We start from the raw sequence: 8,717 nt of genomic DNA on the forward strand, positions 1-8,717 counted from the left end.
AATTCTGATTAAAATGATTAGTTGGGCACAGAAAAACTTTTATATTTTAAGTACAGAACCAATTTTAGTTGAACTGACTGAGGGAAATGAGCTGAGGTAGCTAAAACCTCAAATACTTTGTTACAGTATAGATATCAGGGCACTTAGTTGCATAGTCTTGTATGACAAGGGCAGATTTGTGTCCATTACTACTTTTTGGCAAAGAACCAATTATATCCATTGTAAATATACAATATACCCCATAATGGGTAAAATTTCTTATAAGCCTTCCACAGTATTTCATTTTTCTCTCCTCAGGTAACAGTTGAACGTGAAGTATCAAGTTAGAATTTGCAATGACCTCTCTGAGTGAAGACTAAACATTCTATAATATTTATGATCTCTGTCTCTGCATGAAGAATAAACATAGTATTTATGACCTTTTTTGGAGAAATGGCAGGAGGCTTTGACCTTTTGCCATTTCTCTCTGAAAGGTAAAACAGATGGGGCAAAGTAATTCACGAAAGACAAAGACAGGAGTTGGTTCCTTAAAAGGACGTTTTCAGAATGTTTATTCAAGTTTTCTGTGGCTATAAAAGCTGGACCGGGAGAAGAGGTGTGAGGAATTCGGCAGGACAATTCAGCATGAATATTTGAATGTCTTTGGATCAGGAGATGCATTTCAAATTCACTTGTTTCTTTGAATAAAGTCCTAATTATTCAAGTCAGGACGAGTTGTGGCTCTTTTCTTTTCAAGCATCGACAGACCGGCAGCCAACAGATGTAATTGGCCTCTGTTGGAAATGCGGTGGGCACTACAACCTGCATTTATGGCATAGTTTCCAGTATTCCATTACTTCTTTGTGCAACCCTAGCCAATAGAGGTGCTGAGCAATGCAATGTTATAGGTCTTGGCTTGTCCAGCAGCCCATGGAACAGTATGACCCAAATGCAAGATGAAGGGATCCCCAATAACACTACTCAGCCTCCCTGTGTCAGGCCGGGACTCGAATGAGGACTCAGATGCAGAGTATAGGCAGTAAGCGGTTTTATTTAGGACGGGAAAAATCCTCGACTGAGTGAGGCTATGAAAAGGGCCTAAACTAAGGAAACAAAAAATCACTCCTAGGAGGAAAAAACACTGGACTTCTCTTAATAACAAAATCAAAATCTTTCTCAACGAGGAACAATAAAGCTATGACTAAATGTATTAAAGGTTAACGAAATCAAAATCACTCATAACGAGGAAAACCAAAAGGGCTATGAAACATAAACTAAAGGCGCTCAAAAAACGAGGCTGAAAACACTAGACTAGATACAAAGTAACAAAAGGCTAGACTAGGAATTACAACAGAAAATCACTCATACGAGGAAGAAACAAAAGAATACTCGAGCATCAACGCTAAGGCTATGGACATGAAACAAGGCTTTGGTGAATAATCCTGGGACGAAACACTTTGGCACAAGACAAAGGGAGACGCAGACAATATATACACAAGGTAATGGGGAACAGGTGGAGACAATCAGGGCGGGGAAGACAATCAGACCGGTGACACATGAGGAAGGGCAAGTGACCTGAAACGAGAGGAGAGTTATCTTTTCAAAATAAAACAGGAAATGACAAGACATGACAAAAACCCAACTTGACCTCACCGCGGTGTGACACCCTGTGTCTGCTTCCTGGTCCTCTTCTAGTACACATGCCTTTGCAAAGAGGTTTTAGAGATGAGTCATTCTCCTAACTCTCTCTGAAGCTGGGATTTGTCACTGCGGTTCTATAAGTGGGTTTACAGGGAGAGTAGGTTCAGGACACACCCAGGTGCGGATGTTGGGAGGTCTTGCTTTAAGCTGATGGCTTGGCCAATCTGCTATCTGTAGGTCTCTTCAGTTAACTTGAACTTTATTAATACAGCAGCTTTAATAGTTTATAGGATTCAGACTGTTCTTCATCCATTCCAACATTGGCCTCCAGAGCTTTTCCTGTCAATAAGGTGACCACTCTGGCTGCCCACTCAACTGGCTGCCACTAGTGGAGTATGACTGGTGACCATCATTCAAGTCTGTAGTCTCTATTAACCCGAATCCTTACCATCCTACACCTGCCTAACCCGAAGCCATCTATACAAATTAAAACTATAAATTGTGTCACTCACTACTCTCCTTTCAGTATCACAGATACACATTCAGATACACAGATCCATTCTACACAAGTAAATCAGGACAGAGTCCCGTGGATTGATTACTGATCAGACCCAGGTGACCAGATTCACTGATTCGAAGTGAATCATTTTGTCCACACAGCACAAAACAAGGCAGATTCAGACTCGGATGAATTTCAGAGATATTGTCATGCTCTACATACTATGTGCACTGGTGATTTAAAGACTTCCCCCGGTCAAATGTAAGGAGCCAAATACAGCAACCATTAAGATGATAGATATTAGATACTATGTAGTTAACATACTTTTAACTACAGCATTATATGTTGTAAATAATAATAGTCCTATTCACCGCACTGTATTTAACACAGTAAAGTGTTAAACTTTAGACGCTATGCTAGTATGACCTAAACAATGTGAGAGGGGCATTTGAATATTACATATTGAATTACAGCATTTACCACATTTCTGTTAAGTGGCATTTACTGTACAGTTGAGGGAGTGAAGCTGACTGTGAGTTGTGAGAATACAATACTGTTGTACTATACCTGACATTACTACTAGTGAAGTAGTGAAGTGTCGTTTACGAACAAGCCGGCTCTAAGAAATGATTCTTTGGTGCGAACGAGAAGAGCCAACTACCATTGGGAAGAGCTAGATCTTCAGCGGCAGCCACCATCATGGTTGGTAGTACAACAATAAAATACATAAATCTCGCCCTAAGTCAGCTGGGAGAGGCTTCAGCCCCACTGAGACTCTGATGAGGATAGTTACTGTCCTCACTGACCATAACCACCTTTGGCCTTACCAGTGGTTCTTCTTCCTCTTCAGCAGCTGTGGCTTCATCTGGTGGTGGCTTAAACTCCACTGTCTTTTAAGCAGTTCGATGATGATGATCATAATAATGATTTATTTAAATGTATTATTTATCCTTAATGTAATGTACATCATCAGTCTACTATAGGCAACATTTTTATCTGCTATCATGGTTTGGTTCCCTCGCTCCCCCCATCACACAGTGGTTTGCTCCATTAGGCTACAGCAGTCAAACACACACCTGACATCAGCCCTAAAGCAATGAAAACATGGCATCAAAAAGACATCAGGAGTCTGGTGCTGAGAAAGAAAAGGGATGTGGGAAAATTAAAAATAAAATATATTATATAAAAATAGTTTTTCATTTGGAATATTATTGTTAACTTGAAGCAGATTGCACTTTTGCTGTTATCTATTTTATTGTTATTACAATTATCGGTATTATTTAAAAAGATAAATAATGACTCATTTTCATTTACTTTTTTTTTTTTTTTTTTTTGTTGGGGTGCACCACAAAGCAATTACGCTTAGGGCACCAGACTGGCACCTGTAGGTGTGCTCCCTCTTTAAGCACACACCCAGAAAGACAAAGGACTGAAAGCAGGTGATGTTAATCTGTCTTTATTATCAGGATATGTACCACAGTCCTTTAAGGTAGCTGTAATTAAACCTCTTCTTAAAAAGCCCACTCTAGATCCAGAGGTCTTAGCCAACTACAGGCCGATATCAAACCTTCCCTTTCTGTCTAAGATACTTGAGAAAGCTGTAGCTAATCAGCTGTGTGACTTTCTCCATAACAATAGTCTATTTGAGGATTTTCAGTCAGGATTTAGAGTGCATCATAGCACAGAGACCGCATTAGTCAAAGTTACAAATGACCTCCTAATGGCATCAGACAAAGGACTCATCTCTGTACTTGTCCTGTTAGATCTTAGTGCTGCATTTGACACCATTGACCATCAAATTCTTTTACAGAGACTGGAACATCAAACTGGCATCAAAGGAACCGCCCCATCATTTCTAAAAGAGCTCATAGTACCTTACTACCCCTCTAGAACACTGCGCTGTCAGGATGCTGGGTTCCCTGTGGTTCCTATAGTCTCCAAAAGTAAGCCAGAGCTTTCAGCTATGCATGTTACTAACTAAACTTCTTCCCCAGAATTTCTGTGCTCTGTCGTCCAGCAGGTTCTCGTGGATCGTGGCTGCTGCTGTGGTCCTGCATGACGTCCACTACACATATTATTACTGTCATTATTGCTACCATATCTCCATTACAGTTTATAGTTAGTTGATGACTTGCTGCCGCTGTGCATCTGTGTCGCTCTGTCTCTATCACAGGTTCCACTGCTACTGTAATCATTTTATCATTCATTGTAATTCATTGTCATTTTATCATTCATTGTAATTCATTGTCATTTTATCATTCATTGTAATTGTACAATATGTTTGTGTTGATTTGTTCTGTACACGTGACATCCATTGCACGTCTGTCCGTCCTGGGAGAGGGATCCCTCCTCTGTGGCTCTTCCTGAGGTTTCTTCCACATTTTTTCCCTGTTAAAGGTTTTTTGTGGGCAAGTTTTTCCTCACTGGAACCGAGGGTCTAAGGACAGAGGGTGTCACTCCCTGTACAGATTGTAAAACCCTCTGAGGCAAATGTACTTTGTGACTTTGGACTATACAAATAAAATCTGATTTGATTTGAGACTATTCATCTCTCCCAAAAAAGATGGCCCAGCAAACAGCGAGAGAGTTGACGTTTCCTCACAAGCTCATTTGAACTACTTTATATACTGTCGAATGGTTTAATCTACAGTAATGAATCATTGTGTATAAGACCACCATATGTTGTAGTGTCTCAAGTTATATGGGTGAAAATTCTTAGCCCCCTCCAACAGCCTCCATTCCCACAGAGTGTAAAGTGTACCACCATACCATGTACCACAGAACTGCTGTAGCCGGCAGGGTGGCTACCATACTGACTGTAGAATTGGCCAACTTGAGATGACCAGGATCACATGGCGTGTACTGACCAACTTGCAGTGGTGTTCACCAAAATCTTCAGTCTCTCCCTGAGGCAGTCCATGGTCCCCACCATTGTTCCTATGAACCAGTGACCACCTGTTTAAACAAATACTGCCCTGTCAAACTGAGATCAGTCATCATAAAGTGCTTTGTGCTACTGAACCCACAAGTGCTCAGCCTTTATCCTACAAATTAGACCCTCTTTAGTTATAATAAAGACCAAACAGGGTGCAGAAGGCACACAGCATCTCAAAGGACATCAGAGTTGGACAGCCTGTGTGTGACATTCCTGTCGTCAGACAAAAAGGATGCCTGGTAGTAACAGCATGGCCTGCTACAAGCCCAGTGGCAATGTAAGCATAGATTAACAGCTATTCTCTTCCAAGGAACAATGCAGATCTAACCTATGGGGAAATAGGTCTAAAAAATAGTCATTACATTGATCTTTTCTAAATTGGATTATTTCAATTCACTTCTCTCCAGCATCAGCAATAAATCACTTTCACACCTCCAGTAAGTTCAAAACGCAGCAGCTAGGCTTCTTACAGACGTCATCACAGTACCTTGATTTTAGCTTCCCTCCACTAGCTCCCTGTGCGTTATGATTCTACTGATCACTTTTAAAGCCTGTCAGGGTCTGACCCTTAACTACCAGCATGGTATTTTTTATTTTTCTTGAAGTAAAATATTTATGCCTGATGAAACCAATCAGTTAACTAAACTCCAAGCATGCCTTAAGGATATAAAAAGTTGGATGACCTACAATTTTCTGATGTTAAATTCAGACAAAACTGAAGTTCTTGTAATTGGACCCAAACACCTCAGAAACTCTCTTTCTAGAGACTTAGTTACTTTAGATGGGATCACCCTGGCCTCCAGCTCCACTGTAAAGAATCTTGGAGTTGTCTTTGATCAGGATTTGTCCTTTAACGTCCACATAAAACAAATTTCGAGGACTGCATTCTTCCACTTATGTAACATCGCTAAAATCAGACGCATTGTCTCTCAGGCGGATGCAGAAAAACTAGTCCACGCATTTGTTACTTCTAGGCTGGACTACTGTAACTCTTTGTTATCAGGCTGCTCTAAAAGTCTCTTAGGACTTTGCAGTTAATTCAGAATGCTGCTGCACGTGTTCTGACAGGAACCAAGATCAGAGATCACATCTCTCCCATTTTGGCTTCCTTGCATTGGCTACCTATTAAATCTAGAATAGAATTTAAAATTCTTCTCCTTACTTACAAAGCTCTTCATGGTCAGGCACCATCATATCTAAAAGAGCTCATAATACCTTACTACCCCTCTAGAACACTGCGCTCTCAGGATGCTGGGTTCCTTGTGGTTCCTATAGTTTCCAAAAGTAGATTGGGAGCCAGAGCTTTCAGCTATCAGGCTCCTCTTCTGTGGAACAAAATACCATTCTGGGTTCGGGGGGCAGACATGGTCAACACTTTTAAGAGTAGACTTAAGACTTTCCTTTTTGATAAACCTTATAGTTAGGGCTGGCTCAGGTCATCCCTTAGTTATGCTGATATAGGACTAGACTGCCGGGGGACTCCCCCTCCCTCACTCCCAGTACAAATTGTAAAGCCCTGAGAGGGAAATGTGTGTTTTGTCAATTTGGGCTATACAAATAAAATTTGATTTGATTTGATATTATTATTATCAAATTTTGTCTGGCTGGGGATGTCGAACCTGATATATTCTGAACTGTGCTGCATTTCTGGGAAAGGAAGAGACACAGTGCCAGCTCATTGGGAAGACTGAGGTACAAAGAATGGCAGGGCCATTCATGCAAAATTAACAATGTCTTCCTTTGAGGCCAAGATCTAGTTGGCCCCCTGGGAAAAATGGAGTGTGAGTTGCCCCCTCTGCGCAAATGCAAGAAGAACTGTTCAGCACAAGGTGCTCAAATGTGCTGACGCGACACTCACCATCTATCAAGGAATGCTGAGGAAGAATGTGTGCATTCTAAACACAGTGCACACAAATGTGAGAATCATAGATGGGCTGAAGGCATAGTGGTGGAGTGTGATGTACTGTAACCCCTATTTCAAAAAAGTTTAAACAATCCAATACAGAATTTGAGAGAATCCAGAGAAATCGCTCACAAAGTCTTGTGTTTTTTGCAGGTGGAGCAGAAAATGGCTGACTTAACAGAGACTGCACTGTGGCTGAGGCACATCGGAATCATATTGAACTAAAAGCCTTCATCTATCTATTATATATCCACCAAGCATTGGGGGAAATCTCTGCACATAAGGCACAAGACAGAGACCTAACATTGAATGTCTGTGACCTTTGACCCTTCAGGCAGCTCTGCATTAAAAATCAATGTGATATATTGATCGTTTGTGATGTATAAAGGGTATTACTCAGGAACACATTTTTTTTCACACATTGAAATGTTGTCAATATTCACTGAAAAGATTTAACATTCTAACTAAATTACTTTCTTGAATATGATTTCTTTGAAGTAAAACTACTTTTAATACTCTAGCCCTTGTTTTGTCCCAGACTATACTTAATATCACACTGAAAACACAACTTCATTATTTCTTTTGTTAGACCATTGTGTAGCTATGGAGGAGACTCAACCGTCTTTGTATATTTCCTGTTAAATTGAGTTAAACTGAGTGGTTCGATTGACTACTTGGATTGATTATATTCTACTATAAATACTAATATAACACTAAAATGTACAGTATGGGCTGATTACAGTATAATTACTGTGTTTATAAAAGCTACTAAATCCTAAAAAAATTGGTAATGAATGATTTTGATCTTACATTTCTTGGCAGTGTAGAGAAGGCTTTCAAACAGTATTGTTTGGACCATATCATTCAAACTTTTTTCACCTTTTACTGCCACAGAAAATATTCACCTCTCCAAGTACCACCATCATCGGGCTGACCCTATTCAGGTGCACACAGCTTACAAAGGAAACAGGTTCATTCCCAATACAAAGATAATTTATTGCTGACTGTAGCTCATGGCTAATCCTTGATGTCTGACTGCAATACATGCATGAATATGACTACATAGCAAGCTGTTATTGAAAATAAATGTGATGATTTAGTTCAAATAACATTCCACTCTCTCAGCTTACATTACAAATGCAGTGTTCTGATAGTATAATCTATTTTCATGTCTTTTTTGATTCTGAGATTTCTCCACACACCACCAGAGGGAGATTGCAAACCACCAGTACACATACCATAGTTTGATTACTGTTCATACGCAAACCACTGGGCTAGACCTTAATGTTCATCATTTTAATAAATCAGCTTGTCTCACTGTAGAAAGTTGAATTTGAACGTTTGGTGTCAGCATGCCTAATTCGGAAAAATCAAATCAAATGTTTTCCTTCACAGTTATTCAGTAGTAAAGCTTCTAGGATTACAAAATTGGTCCTTAAGCTTCTAGTAGTGATCATTGATCATGTTGACCGTGTCTGCCTCCGAAACCCAAAAAGGGAGTTTGAGGAGCCTGATAGCTGAAAGCTCTGGCTCCCAATCTACTTTTGGAGACTATAGGAACCACAAGGAACCCAGCATCCTGAGAGCGCAGTGTTCTAGAGGGGTAGTAAGGTACTATGAGCTCTTTTAGATAAGATGGTGCCTGACCATGAAGAGCTTTGTAAGTAAGGAGAAGAATTTTAAATTCTATTCTAGATTTAATAGGTAGCCGATGCAAAGAAGTCAAAATGGGAGAGATGTGATCTCTGACGCAACGTCAG

The sequence above is a fragment of the Larimichthys crocea genome, chromosome I, assembly GCF_000972845.2.
Source record: "Larimichthys crocea isolate SSNF chromosome I, L_crocea_2.0, whole genome shotgun sequence".
In the NCBI taxonomy this organism is placed as follows: Eukaryota; Metazoa; Chordata; class Actinopteri; family Sciaenidae; genus Larimichthys; species Larimichthys crocea.